The following is a 14,767-nucleotide window of genomic DNA, read 5'->3' on the forward strand; positions in this document are numbered from 1 at the left end:
TGACAATGTTTATAAAGTGAAGTCAAAGGAGAAGAGTGGAACACATACACACTTACATACATATATTTATATACATACAACTGCGTAAAATGTGTATAATTGAGAAGATTAGCAAGATGGCAGATAGATGCACGTCATCAGTCTCACCTTACAAGGTGCTTTAGAAACATACCTGTACTTCGTGGAACTGTGTTCTACCGAGGTCGTGACTAATGCTGATGCTTTACACAATTAACCTGGCCTTCCTCATTATTCTCATCTGTCAAATGGGGATAATTATAGCACCTGTGCCACAGGTGAGCCTCAGTGAGTTGATTTGCACACAGTCCTTAGAACAGTGCCTCAACGGATCTCAGCTGTCATCAGTAACGTTATCATGCCGTTACACCCAGTTGTCAACTTTTTGAGGTAAAATGTGATAGCAAAAGAGAAAAATTCCAATTTAGCCCGCTGTGCACTTCACTCTTTTGCTCAGCACAGTAAATGCTTACCCTCATGGCTACAGGGGGCTGCTCTGGACCCAAGACCCTCCAAAGCTGTAGAGGAGGCCCAGAAAACAGCGGTTAGGAGGGCTTCTAGACCCCGTGTCCCCTTTTTTAAATACTTGACAAAAATAGTACTTCCCTTCTCAAACCTCAAATGCAACGGACAAAGTCAGTACAGCAACGTGAAGCTCCACGCTTCTCACATATATACCGAATTCGAGAATGTTTACTTTAGGCTGTATATTTTCATTTAATCTGATGTTCTATACACACACAGATTGGAGCAGGTACTTAAAATAAGGCCTCAGTATTTAAGTACATTGACTAAATATTTAACGGGAAGAAAAAGATCCATATTTATACGGTGTTACTGGTCATATAAATACAGGGTCAATAGGATGCTTTCTCTCTTACTGCTTTCTTCTTCTTTCTGTTATTCATCTGTTTGCTAACGTCTACTCTCCATCTCCTCATCTAAACCTCTAATTTCTGAGGCTGTGTCCATGGTTCAGCCGTACATCAGAAGTAGCAGCTTCTTAAATATAGTATCAGAATTTATTTTTGTATCAACTTCAATCGGTTAATCAGCAAACCATGCAGGCTTACTTGCTGTCTAAACATATTGAGAAAAGCCTCACAATTTTTCTAAGGCTTACTCACTTTTCATACAGTACTTAAAATAATGCTTCCAGGCTTATGTTCATGAGAAAGCAATCTTCACTCCACCCCTTTTCTCCTTTGGAATTTTTTTTTAAGCGTCATTTGGAAAGTACCAAACATCAGCAGTGACATCTAGTGTCTGAAACTAAGAGAATGTGGAACGACTAGATTGTTCTCCCTCATTGTGGAGAGATTGTGCTCATTCAAACAATGACACTCACTGAGCACTCAGGCACTGTATAACTCCTGTAAGTGCCTCATTTCATCTAAGATGCACAACAAACTTATTATATTGATACTATTATTATTTGTGTGTGTGTATCAGAAAAGTGAGGCCTGGAGAAGTCAGGAAACTTGCCCATGCTCACAAGCCCTGCCACTCCAACCATCCTCCTTCCTTCTGATTGGAATGAGTACTTCTTCATGGCCACCGCCCTTAACGTCACACCCAAACATTTACAGAAAGAAGCACTCAGATTTCGCCTCCAGGGATTCAGTTGTGGGAGGGTAGGGCCAGATAGGCCAGAAACCCCAAAAGCTTTTCCAAAAGCCTTTATATTTTTAAGAGAAGATGAAGAAAAAAATGTTTTCTCTTATATGAGAAAGCAGTAACATAATTTCTCCAGAATTCTAAGGCTGGAAAAATCGTACTTGTGCTCCCATAACCTTTTTGCGAACAAAATATGTTTCTTCCCTCCCCTAACTGTAGGAATGGCCTCTTAGGAGTGGAGGTGCGTGTGTGGTGGATGGATGGAGAGCGGATCTGAGGGAAGAAAGCGACTGGGCAAGGGGGTAGATTGCCTTTAATGAAATCTCCAAGCCTTGAAGGCAAGGATGTGGTTTTGACCCAACAGAAAACCTGGAGTTGAGTGACGGTTGAAGGAGTATCAGCTGGCCTCTAACCCCCTGTGAATCTCAACAAGAATGAGGCACGCCCAAGACAAGGACAGTGTGGTAAAAAAGACACGGAGACTGTGTGAGGAAGCCTCCGACGAGAAAGCTTATGATAAACGTCTTTGATATGTGCTGAGAGATGCTAGGCACCACTCCAAGACTCCCGATCTAGTCCACCGTTTGGCTAGAGGAAGGACAACAGTCACAGACGAGATCTACACCGTTTGTAGAAAACACAGGAAAGGATGACACAGAAATACAAACAAAGGGCAACCCAGCGTGAAAGCAGCCTCCACTCCAGGAAACTTACATCCGAAGCGGCTTCCAGCTGAGGCCGCTGCCCCTGATCTTGTGCTTGGCGGAGGCAGACCACAGAGCGTAGGACACCAAATGTCGGCTTTTAATGAATACATGCTTGGCCTTCTCTCCCCTCGCAGCAGCAGAGACACGGCCCAGGAGAACCCATGTAGTGTCCAGAGGTTTAGCGATGCTCAGAGGGAAAGGCGGCCTGGAGATGCACCTGGGGGGAGAAGGGAGAAAAGGAGGTGAGGACAAAGGAGAAGAAATTACAGGGCACCAAGTGTGAGCTGACTCGCTTTACTCAAGAGCACAGATGAGACACTCCCTGGGAGCACCTGGAAGTAAAGGAGGAGAGGAAGCCTTTGGAAGAGACTGGACTCCAGCAGTGGCTGATGGAGAAAAGCTGGTGATGTTTTAAAGGCCCACGGTCGGCTTTTCTTTTCCAACAGCGCCACCTGGGAGTTAACAAAGGAACAGATCACTGCTGTCCAACGCCTCTTTTCACCCTTCAGGGAGACGATGCTTACATAAAATTTACCACTTACAGTTTCTTTAGTTCCTGCTAAAATATTCTTTTTCTTCACTGCACATTCTCCCTTTCAAACACTGACCATTTACAGCTAGAACATCATTCTCCTCCTTCTCCCCATCCTCTCCTGCGTTTTCTTTTCTTTTGTTTCTTCTCCATCCCTTTTGTTGAAATAATAAAGCAGGTAGCTCTCCTCTTTTTTTCACTGAACATACTGGATACATAGCATTGTGTAAATTTAGGGTGCAAAACATGTTAATTTGATACATTTACATATTTCAATATGATTGCCATTGTAGCAATATTTAGTGCCTGTCATGTTACATAATGACTCTTTCTTTTTAGTGGTTGGAATTAAGTTCTAGTCTCTTAGCAAGTTTGATGATTATAGTACAATATTGTCCTTTCTGTTAGTGTTTCTATCACCTTAGCAAGGTTGTTCTGAAAGATATGGTGTCCAGGGCTAAGTGACCAACTGGACATGGAAACATGGCATCCATTAAATTGTGACTGAGGGTCTGCAAGTGAATCAGCTCCTTGGCAGTAAGATTTACACTTTTGAACATTGCATGAAAACTTTTAGGAGCCTTTCAAGGTACTAAAGCACTATCGAAAATAGTTTGTGAACATATACATATGTGGATGGTTGCACTAACTCACATCTTAAAGACTGCAGTATCTTTTTAAAGTTTTTTTAAGGAACACTGTGCGCTCTATATAATACCAAAGCTGACATATAATTATAAGTGTACACCCAGTCTTCTACAGAAGCACAAAACAAATCCAGAAAATTAACGGTTGTATTGTAAATCTCTGTTACTTTGTTTTTTTATTGAGATGTCACTGACATATAATGTTGTGCAAGTTTAAGGTGTGCAATGCATTGATTTGATACATTTATATATTGCAATATGATTGCCACCTTCGAGTTAGCTTACACTTCTATCACTTCACATAAGTATCATTTCTTTTTCATGATGAGAACATTTAAGGTCTAGTCTCTTAGCAACTTTGAAGTTGCAGTATTGAATTGAATATACAGTATTGTTGACTATAGTCACTAGGCTGTACATTAGATCTCCAGAACTTATCTTCTAGTTGCAAGTTCGTACGCTTTGACCAACTGTGTTATTTTAGATGTGCGTGAAGTATGCATTTGTTCATTAAATACATATTTATTGGTGTCTATCTTGTGCAAGCACTATTTAGATGCTAGAAACTGGTTAACAAAATAAAACTCCTGTTCTTAAGAAGATTATATTCTAGTAGAAGAGACAGACAGATTGACATTAAAAACAAATAGTATTAGGTTTAGTGCTATGAGAAAAACAGTCAAGCGAGGTAAGGAGAAAGGGAGTGACAGGATGCTACTCCAGAGAGCGTGGTCAGGTAAAGCCTCTTTGAGGAGGTGACATCTGAATGAATGAGGGGGTGACCCAGGTAAACATGCAGGGAAGGGCCATGCAGGCAGAGAGAATGGCAGATGTAAAGGCTTGAAAAGGCCTGTTGGAGGAACAACAAGGAGTGTGCTAGAGGGCAGAGGGTGGGACAGCAGTAGAGAATGGGGAGAGAGGAGGCCGGACACGGATCACAGAGAGCCCTGTCGGCCATCGTAAGGACTTTGGCTTTCATTCTCAGTGAATGGAAGTCGCTGAAGTGTGGAGCTCCATGGAATGAAGCACTCTGACCTTCGCTTTTAAAGATTCACTCTGGCTGCTGTGCGGAGAAGACTGCAGGAGACGAGAGTGGAGTGGGGAGACCAGTTGGGAGCCATCGTTTAAGAGCAGAGTCCACAGAACTTGCTGACAGATTGATGTAGTTTGAGAGAGAGGACTGAGAGATGGCTGAGGTTTGAGTCGCTGGTGTGCCATTTACTGAGATGAGACTCCGGGGAGAGGGGGAGATTGCAGGGAAGAACATGGGCATGGTGCGTGGAATCAAGATTTCTGTTTGCAGCCGTTCATTGTGAGATGTCTGCCAGACATCCCATGGAGCTGTCTTACAGGCAGTTGGATACACGAGTTAAAAGTTCAGGGGAAGAGTTGGGGCTGGAGATATAAATACAAGTATCATCAGTATATTTAAATGTTATTTAAAGTCATGGGGCTAGAAAAAAATCACCCAGAGGGAATGGAGTAGAGAAGAACAGACTGAAAGGAAGCAGCTGGAGAGGAGGGAAGAAACCAGGAGATGTGGCTCAGAAGAAAAGTGAAGAGGTAGAAAAACACATAGACACGTGTGTGTGTGTGTGTAGGTATGTATGTATGTATATATATGTCCATGTCTGGTAAATAACTAAATTCATAATTAGACACACCCTATTTCTCTGATTGTGTGCCAAGACTAAAGGGGAATAAAAGAAAGCGGGACGAAAGAGCATAGACAATCTTTGTCTTCGATTTAACTTAGCTGCAGAATGTTCATACGTAGGCTTACCTATATAAAATTATTACAGAACAATAGCATGCGATGGTCATACTAAGTGATTTGAAAGATAGTATCTGACCCACTGATAAATTGACACATTTACAATAAACATTAATCAGGACTAATTCAAGCATTAATCTACTATTGAGTATTAGAAATTAATAGATATATGTGAGATATTTCTTTTATTAAAAAAATTAAAAAGGAATATGTCCTCACAACCTTTTCAATCTTACTAGTTTTTAATAAGCACACATTTTCATTATATACAACAAGGAGTTTGTGCTTGTATGGGAATGAAGTGTATCCTCGTAATAAAGAAAATAACTAGAGATCTCATCAAGATGGTGGTGTAGGCAGACTCTGAACTCATCTCCCACAAACACAACCAGGTTACAACTATTTTTGGAAAAATTACCCTGCATAGAAAACTGAAAACTGGATAAAAAGAAGCCCCATAACAAGGGACAGTCCTGACGAAGGCAGAAGAGGCAGTAATTCCTGCTGGAGAGGAAAAAAGCCACCTTTGGGAGCAGTGGAGCTTCTCAGCTGGCCAGGCGGGAGCCACCCTAAGGTATGCAGCCCTCCCTGGAGAAGTGAGGTCCGGAGCGGGGGCGATACTGCCATAACCATTCTTCAGACTCAGCTCAACTGAGACAGGGGTCTTACTGTCTGGCTTCGCTGGCTATTAACTGCAGTGAGGACACCCCCAGAAAAGCTATCAGCCAAAAGCCAAAAAGACCCAGGTCTTAAAGGGCCCACGCACAAGCTCACTCATTGCAGCAACCTAAAATCACCAGAGGGAAGGCTGACAGTCCTTTGGTGAAATGAGACTCACCTGGTGGGCTCTGGGGGCATCTTGGTGAGAGGAGGATCCTCTCCGGAGACTGAGACATTGGTGGGGGCCATTGTTCTGAGCTGGTCCAGGCATGCTGATACGGACACCAGTGGGGGCCATTGAGGTGCATCCCTTGGGCTGTTAGCCCAGGGGTCTGCCACGCCCACTAGAGCACAGATTTAATCCAGTTCATCCAGGGCAGGCAACCCGCCCTAGGGACTGGCCCCACCTAACAGCAAGCCCTCAGGCTACTTTTCAGCCTGCATTGACTGTGAGCCTTGATCCTCTACAGGCAAGTGAGTGTGTCTACCTCGTGGGGCAGGGCCTGTGTGAGGACCAGGTGAACTGTCGGGGGGGGGAGGGGCATTGGTGGAGAGGTGGGGGCCTCTGCAGTGGGGCGTCGGGGTATGCTCCAGGAGGTTGGGAAGTGTGCACGGACCAGGACTGTGTTGACGGTGTATGTGTTCTGGTGGGGGGTGAGGCTTATCAGTGGCAGAAGACCTGTGCTTCACAAATAGCCATAAAAAGGATCAGCCCAACCTTCCAAAGCCTGAAACAATTGAGCACTCCTGTGCCTAGGGCCAGCTCCATTCAACTGCACTCCTAAGAGAACTGACAACAGCCTTGCAGCCCTGAGGCCTATCACAAGTGTAAGCCCCTGAGCCTACCAACCAGCTACACTGGGCACCAACCCAATTAAGAGGAAAGCTGCAATGGGAGTGTGCTGATAGACTTTGTAGCCAATGGTGTTGAGGCCCCTCCAAACCAGATTTACAAACAGCTGGCCAGGGAAGGAAAGACTAGACTCCCTGGGTACCTGCAGGGGGAGCAACCCTGACACAGCAGAAGGACACAAGTAGCCCACAAAGGGGTCACTCCTGGTTCTTATGGTCTGGTGACGAGAGGGATCACACTGCTGGGCCTCATAAGGCATCTCATACATAAGGCCACTGCTCCAAGATCAGGAGACATAGCCCACTCACCTAATATGTAGAAATAAGCACAGAGAAAGAGGCATAATGAGGAGACAAAAGAATACTTTCCAAGCAAGGGAACAGTACAAAACCCCAGAAAAAGGACTAAATGAAACAGAAACTATCAACCTACACGACAAAGAGTTCAAACAAAATATCATAAGGATGCTCACAGATATGGGGAGAAGACTGGATGTACACAGTGAGCTCATCAGCAAAGAACTGGAAAATATAAAAAAGAACCAATCAGAAATGAGGAATACAATGCTGGAAATGAAAAATTCACTAGAGGGACTCAACAGCAGAGTAGAGGATGCAGAAGAATGGATCAGTGAGGTAGACCAAAGACTAGAGAAAATCACCCAAGCTGAACAGAAAAGAGAAAAAAGAATTAGACAGAATGAGAACAGTCTAAGGGAACTCTGGGACAATATCAAGCACGCTAACATTTGGATTATAGGTGTCCCAGAAGGAAAAGAGAGAGACAAAGGGGAAGAAAATTTATTTGAAGAAATAATAGATGAAAATTTTCCTAACCTAAGGATGGAAACAGACATCCAAGTACAGGATGCACAGAGAGGTCCAAACAAGATAAGCCCAAAGAGGCCCACGCCAAGATATACTATGATTAAAATATCCAAAATTAAAGAAAATAACTAGAGCTCTCTGCTTCTTCTCTTCCTTAATAGTGGTTGGGAAGCCAGATTTGGGTTTTCTTTTTCTTAGTAGACAGCTTTAAGTAAAAGAATAATTGGGGCTCAAATTTCAAACTCTTGTGATAAGTGAGCAAACTCAGCTGAAAGCGTCCTTCGGGGTGGCTGCAAAGCACAACAGAACCTTCCATTGTTTAAGGAAGGAGGGCTTCAGGCTTGTGTTTGTCCAGGTTCTGATTTCTAAAGGGAAAAACACGGAAAGGAAACTGACTATACAGCAAATAAAAGGAGCAAACAGAAGTGAGTTTAGGAACTGTCATTTCACTGCTTGATCTCAGCACATCCAAGTGACAGATGGGGAAACCCAACACAGAACGGTCCCTAGTCCAAGAAAAAAGGGCACTTTGAGGTAAAGGATATTTAGGAGACCCCTTGGGATCAGGGCTGCAGGAGTTTTATGGATCCCAAAGATTTTCATTCTAAAACCACCATGAAAATTGTCTTCAGAAGTCTTTATATCTGCAAAACCTCTACTTAGGTATGGAATTGTGATTAGTCTGACACATATTTATCACAGTTGATGCCTCCCATCTGTACCCATGATTTTATTCTGTTGCTTCTCATCCCACCTGGCTGGGAAAACACTGCATTTACCTGTATCAAAAGCTAAGTTTCCCTAGAAGAAAATTCCCATGAAACTAAAATAGGGTGAAATGAAGAAACCGGCTATACCGAATTCTTTTAAGAATGCTGTTTCATTTTCTTTGTGTGTTTTTTTCCATCCATTCAATAAATAGATTTAAACAACATTATTGTTAGTCCTTGGGAGCTATACTGGGACTTTCCCCAAAAAACACATGAGAATAAGAAAAATAAGCTTAAAATTCTATATATCAGCTAAATAGCTCTAAGAGTTGGCCTTCATAATCTATACATTATGGATAAGAGCAGACATTTGAAAACTCTCCTTAAAGAGAAGAGAGGGTTTCATATTTCATATTTCATATTCTTGAGTGAGTATGTTGTTGACATGTCCAAAGGAAGAATGTCCAACTAGAGAGAAGTTTGATTTGTCACAAAAGAATGGAAAACCAAAAGCCGCAGAAGTACGTATTAACAGAGTTTATCTAAACATGATCTGTTGTTGAGAAAACATTATTCAACACACCAAGTATTTTAGTCCTCCTGGCAAAATTATCTGTATTTTGGAGATAATGCTGGGAGGTACAGCCAACAAAATTCTAATATTATGGTCTCACTTTGAAATCACCCTTCTAGTGGGTTGGATGTTTCAGACTACTCCAGGTTTAATGATACAAACAATTTACTTCTTCTATTTACCTTCTTTATTATGAGTTCCATACTCACAAGAAAACTTCTGATTTGGTTTCCTGTGTGTGGTGGGCTTCCTAGTGGAATTCAATAAATACTCCTTGTATATGGTCATATTGGTTTGAGTGTTCCAGCTAATGTGAGACTCATCTTACTCTTTATAAGTTAAGAACTTGACTTTTGTCTATATATGAGAATTGTGAGCTCATTGGGGTGAGTCTACACCTGAAAGGGGAATCCATCACAGTGACAAATCAGGTTTTTGCCCTCGCTGAGCGGAGAGCTTGCCTCTAGACTTGAAGAACTTTATCAAGAGACAGCAGCTTGTGAGATGCCCTAGGAAAGGAGCCATCTGGCCTACTCCTGGCCACACATACCCTTTTGCATTGCTATGGTCTAGCAAGAAAGCTGAACTATAACTAATCTTCCAAGATAGATTATTGCTCTGTTCCAGGAGAAGAAGCAAGAACTGGAATGTAGGGCCCTGGAAAAGAAGAGAAAGAAGAGAAGAGATGAAGGCAAGAGTAAGGTCAGGAAACGTAAAAGATGAGATTGGGATAGTGTATGGCAAAGAAATGTGGAGTTCATGATCAGAACCATTCTGAAATACAGAATAAGAAAAAGAGAAAGTGCTGGGAAGAAATTGCTCAAAACCAAGTGCTTAGAACAGGAGGAGTGGCAGTTTTCTAAGAGCAAATAGTAGGTGGGAAATTTATATTGGCAGAACACAGGGAATTGCTATGCCAGGACCTCAAGGGACTACAGTAAGTAATTCGGACTTGAATTCAAGGAGTTAAGCCATACTTAGAGAAAATTATATTGTTCCTTCAGCATCTAAACAGGAATTCATACCAATAAGTTAGCCTTAGATTTGATGTTAATAAGTAAAGTGACAAGAAAGATATAATAGCAAAGATGAGGAAGGGCCATAAAGGAAGAGTGAATCCAGAAGTACCTGAAATAGAGCGATTAATCCTATGACAAATAACGTGAGGCTATGTGGCCACAATTTACCTTTTCATGTCCAGGTCATATGAATGCATGTATGTAAATGGTTTTATTACAGCATAAGCCAGTTTGTTCAATAGAACTGATCAGGGGCTGGCCCCACAGCCGAGTGGTTAAGTTAGTGTGTTCCACTTAGGCAGCCCAGGGTTTTGCTGATTCAGAACCTTTGCAGACATGGCACCGCTTGTCGGGTCATGCTGAGGCAGCGTCCCACATAGCACAACTAGAAGGACCTACAGCTAGAATATACAACTATGTAGTGGAAGAAGAAGAAGAAAAAAGAAGATTGGCAACAGATGTTAGCTCAGGTGCCAATCTTTAATAAAAAAAAAAAAAAGAACTGATCAGAACTCTTTGAGAAGAGAGAAGAGCTCAGATGAATGAGGGCTGGGACACTAAATCATAGCATGGTCTATGGGAGTGGTTCTTAATCCTTTTGATCTCAGGACACTTGACACTCCTAAAAGTTACTGAAGACCCCAATGAGTTTTGTTTATATAGGTTATATCTATTGATATTTACTGTATCAAAAGGCCTACCTCAAGAAATAAGGAAAATTTCAAATAAACAATCTAACAGCACACCTAAAGAAACTAGAAAAAGAACAAATGAAGCTCAAAATCAATGGAAGAAAGGAAATAAAAATCAGGGCAGAAGTAAATGAAATAGTGACTAAAAAGACAACAGAAAAGATCAATGAAACTAAGAGCCAGATCTTTGAAAAGAGAAACACAACTGATGAACCTTTTTCTAGACTTTAGGAAAAAAGAGAGAAGGCTCAAATAAATAAAATCAGAAATGAAAGAGGAGAAATTACAATAGATACTACAGAAATACAAAAGATTATAAGAGAATACCATTCTCTTATGATATTGGGTAGCCGAGAAGAAATGGATGAATTCTTAGACTCATAAAACCTTCCAAAGCTGAATCAAGAAGAAATAGAGAATCTGAATAAATCAATCACTAGTAAGGAGAGTAAAACAGTAATCAAAATCCTCCCAAGAAACAAAAGTCCAGGCCCAGATAGCTTCTCTGGTGAATTCTACCAAACATTCAAATAAGACTTAATACCTACCCTTCTCAAACTCTTCCAAAAAATTGAAGAGGAGGCGATGCTTCCTAACTAATTTTAGGAGGCCAACATTATGCTGACACCAAAACCAAACAAGCACAACACAACAAAAGAAAATTACAGGCCAATATCACTGATGAACATCGATGTACAAATCCTCAACAAAATACCAGCAAATCGAATACAATAGTAGATTAAAAGGATCATACACCACAATCAAATGGGATTTATTCCATGAATGAAAGGATGGTTCAACATCCAGAAATCAATCAATACACTATACTACATTAACGAAGAATAAAAATCACTTGATCATCTCAATAAATGAAGAGAAAGCATTTGACAAGATGCAGGATCCATTTTTGATAAAAACTCCGAATAAAATGGGTATAGAAGGAAAGTACCTCAACATAATAACAGCCATTAATGAGAAACCCACAGCCAATATTGTACTCAACAGTGAAAAACTGAAAGCTATCCCTCTAAGAACACGAACAAGACAGGATGCTCACTGTCACCACTCTCATTCAACATAGTATTGGAAGCCCAAGCCAGAGAAATTAGGCAAGAAAAAGAAATAAAAGGGATCCAAACTTGAAAGGAAGAAGTGAAACTGTTACTATTTGCAGATGATGTGATTTTATATATAGAAAACCCTGAAGAATACACCAAAAACTATTAGAAATAATAAACAAGTAGAGTTAAGTTTCAGGATACAAAATCAAAATAAAAAAATCAGTTGCATTTCTATACGCTAACAACAAACTGGCAGAAAGAAAATCCAGAATACAATCCCATTTCCAATCACAACAAAAAGAATAAAATGTGTGAATAAATTTAATCAAGAAGGTGAAAAACCTATGCACTGAAAACTATAAGACATTGTTGAAAGAAATCAAAGAAGACACAAAGAAATGGAAAGATATTCCACACTCACGGATTGGAAGAATTAGCATAGCTAAAATGTCCATATTACCTGAAGCAATCTACAGATTCAACGCAATCCCTATCAGTAACCCAATGACATTTTTCATGGAAATACAACAAAAAATCCTAAAATTTATGCAGAACAACAAAAGACCCCAAATAGTCAAAGAAATCCTGAGAAAAAACCTGGAGGTATTGCACTCCCTGATTTCAAAATATACTACAAAGCTGTAGTAATCAAAACAGCATGGTACTGGCACAAAAACAGACACACAGATTAATGGAACAGAATTGAAATCCCAGGAATAAAACCACACAGCTGTGGACAGCTAATTTTTGACAAAGGAGCCAAGAACATGCAATGGATAAAGGAAAGTTTCTTCAATAAATTGAGTTGGGAAAACTGGACAGCCACATGCAAAAGAATCAAAGTAGACCATTATCTTACACCATACTCGAAAATTAACTCAAAGTGGATTAAAGATTCAAATGTGAGATTTGAAACCATAAAACTCCTAGAAGAAAACATAGGCAGTACACTCCGTGGTATCACTCTTAATACCTTTCTAAATATGTCTCCTCAGGCAGGGGAAACAAAAGAGGAAAAAAAAAAAGACTACATCAAACTAAAAAGCTTCAGCATGGCAAAGGAAACCATCAACAAAATGAAAAGACAACCTATCAATTGGGAGAATATATTTGCGAATCATATATCCAATAAGGGCTTAATATCCAAAATACATAAAGAATTCATACAATCCAACAACAAAAAAAAGAACAACCCGATTAAAAAAATGGGAAGAGGATCTGAACAGATATTTCCCCAAAGAAGATATACAGATGGCCAACAGGCACACAAAAAGATGCTCAACATCAGTAATTATTAGGGAAATGTAAATCAAAACTATAATGAGATATCACCTCATACCCATCGGAATGGCAATTATTAAGACAAGAAGTAACAAGTTTTGGAGAGGATGTGGAGAAACGGGAACCCTCGTACACTGCCAGTGGGAAGGTAAATTGGTGGAGCCACTATGGAAAACAGTATAGAGATTCCTCAAAAAATTAGAAGTAGAACTACCATATGATCCAGCTATTCCACTTCTGGGTATCTATCCAAAGAACACAAAAACACTAATTCAAAAAGATATGTGCCCCCTCATGTTCATTGCAGCATTAGTCACAATAGCCAAGACTTGGAAATAACCTAAGCGCGCATCGACAGATGAATACATAAAGAAGATGTGATAGATACAGAGGACAGATTGGTGGTTACCAGAGGGGAAGGGAGTTGGGGGAGGCTGAAATGACTAAGGGGGCACATTTGTACAGTGATGGATGGAAACTGGACTTTTGGTGGTGAATACAATGCAGTCTATACAAAAGTTGAAATATAATGATGTATACCTGGAATTTATATAACGTTATAAACCAATGTTACCAATAAAAAAAAGTTACTGAAGACTCCCAAGACTTGTTCATATAGGTTATATCTATTGATATTTACTGTATTAGAAATTAAAACTGAGAAATTTTTAAAGTATTTATTAATTTATTTAAAGATAGATTCACATAATAAATAATTTATATAAGAAATAAATTAACATAAAGTCTTATGAAAATAACAATATTTTATAAAACGAAAAAATGTAACAACAAAAAATGGCCTTTACATTTTTGTAAATTTCTCAAATGTCTGGTTAAACGTAAGGCAGCTGGGCTTTTCTATCTGTTTCTGCATTCTCTATGTTGTGAAAGGCTCTTTTGCTTGAACTCCTTGAAGGAAATCCATTCTCAGACAGATATGTAGCTAGAAAATGGAGGAGTAAATTAATGACCTTTTCAGGTAATTGCGGATATTCTTCTTCAGTATTACCCCAAAACCTAAAAAGTAGTAGTTTCCTAAAAGTTGCATATTAATGAACCACATGAATAAACTTTTCATACTCTGTTCCATTAAAATCTATTAGTTTATCTTGCATTTTGAATAGATATTTTATCTGTACATGATTTTGTAACATCATGCACTGTTCGTTTAGAAAATATTGGCTGAGTTACGCATACCTTCAAAATGTTGACACAATTCATTACATATCAAAAACTCACATTTGTTAAAATTTCCCCTGGTCTCATCAGAAGTGTCTTTAAGCAGTGAGAAGCTGGCATGCTCACGGGGCAGATACAAGTTTTCCAAACTCCCCATTTTCTTTTGAAGGTTCCCAATTTATCATCCCCCAAAAATAATTCCAGTTGTTTCTCTTGAAGTCTTAAGCTCACTTTGTCCATTTCCAAGAAAACGCTTGCCAGTTATCCAAGCCTGAAGATCCATAATTTGTCAGTTGTTCTTTCAAGTCAAAGCCAGGTTTACTCCTGGATTCTTCAGCTATGTGAATTAATAAATTCCCAAAAAAAGTGGTTAATTCGGTTTCAACTCAAACCGTCACATAGTGCTCTCCCTAAGGAAAACTCTCAAACTTCGATATGCAGCCGCGGCTCCTCACGCAGACTTTCCATACTGTTACACCAAATATTAAAAGAACGCACACTCAGGAGTTGAGATTAATCTCAAATTAATTCTTAATAATATGACTAAAATTAATAACTTGTACTTAATAACAAGAAGATTCTCAAGAGATACTGGCATTTTTAAACTGTGATTGTA

The 14,767-nt window shown here is 40.0% G+C and overlaps 1 protein-coding gene across 1 annotated transcript in view; it reads right to left on the reverse strand.

The window, feature by feature from the left end:
- CA13 (carbonic anhydrase 13) overlaps nt 1-14,767 on the reverse strand; it is a 77,981-nt gene that overhangs the window by 3,156 nt on the left and 60,058 nt on the right. The window contains exon 7 of the transcript XR_011493087.1: nt 2,350-2,559. The gene's annotated coding sequence lies outside the window, so the exon portion shown is untranslated. The remainder of the gene's footprint in view (nt 1-2,349; nt 2,560-14,767) is intronic.

Source organism: Equus asinus, chromosome 12, assembly GCF_041296235.1.
Source record: "Equus asinus isolate D_3611 breed Donkey chromosome 12, EquAss-T2T_v2, whole genome shotgun sequence".
NCBI classification, from domain to species: Eukaryota; Metazoa; Chordata; class Mammalia; order Perissodactyla; family Equidae; genus Equus; species Equus asinus.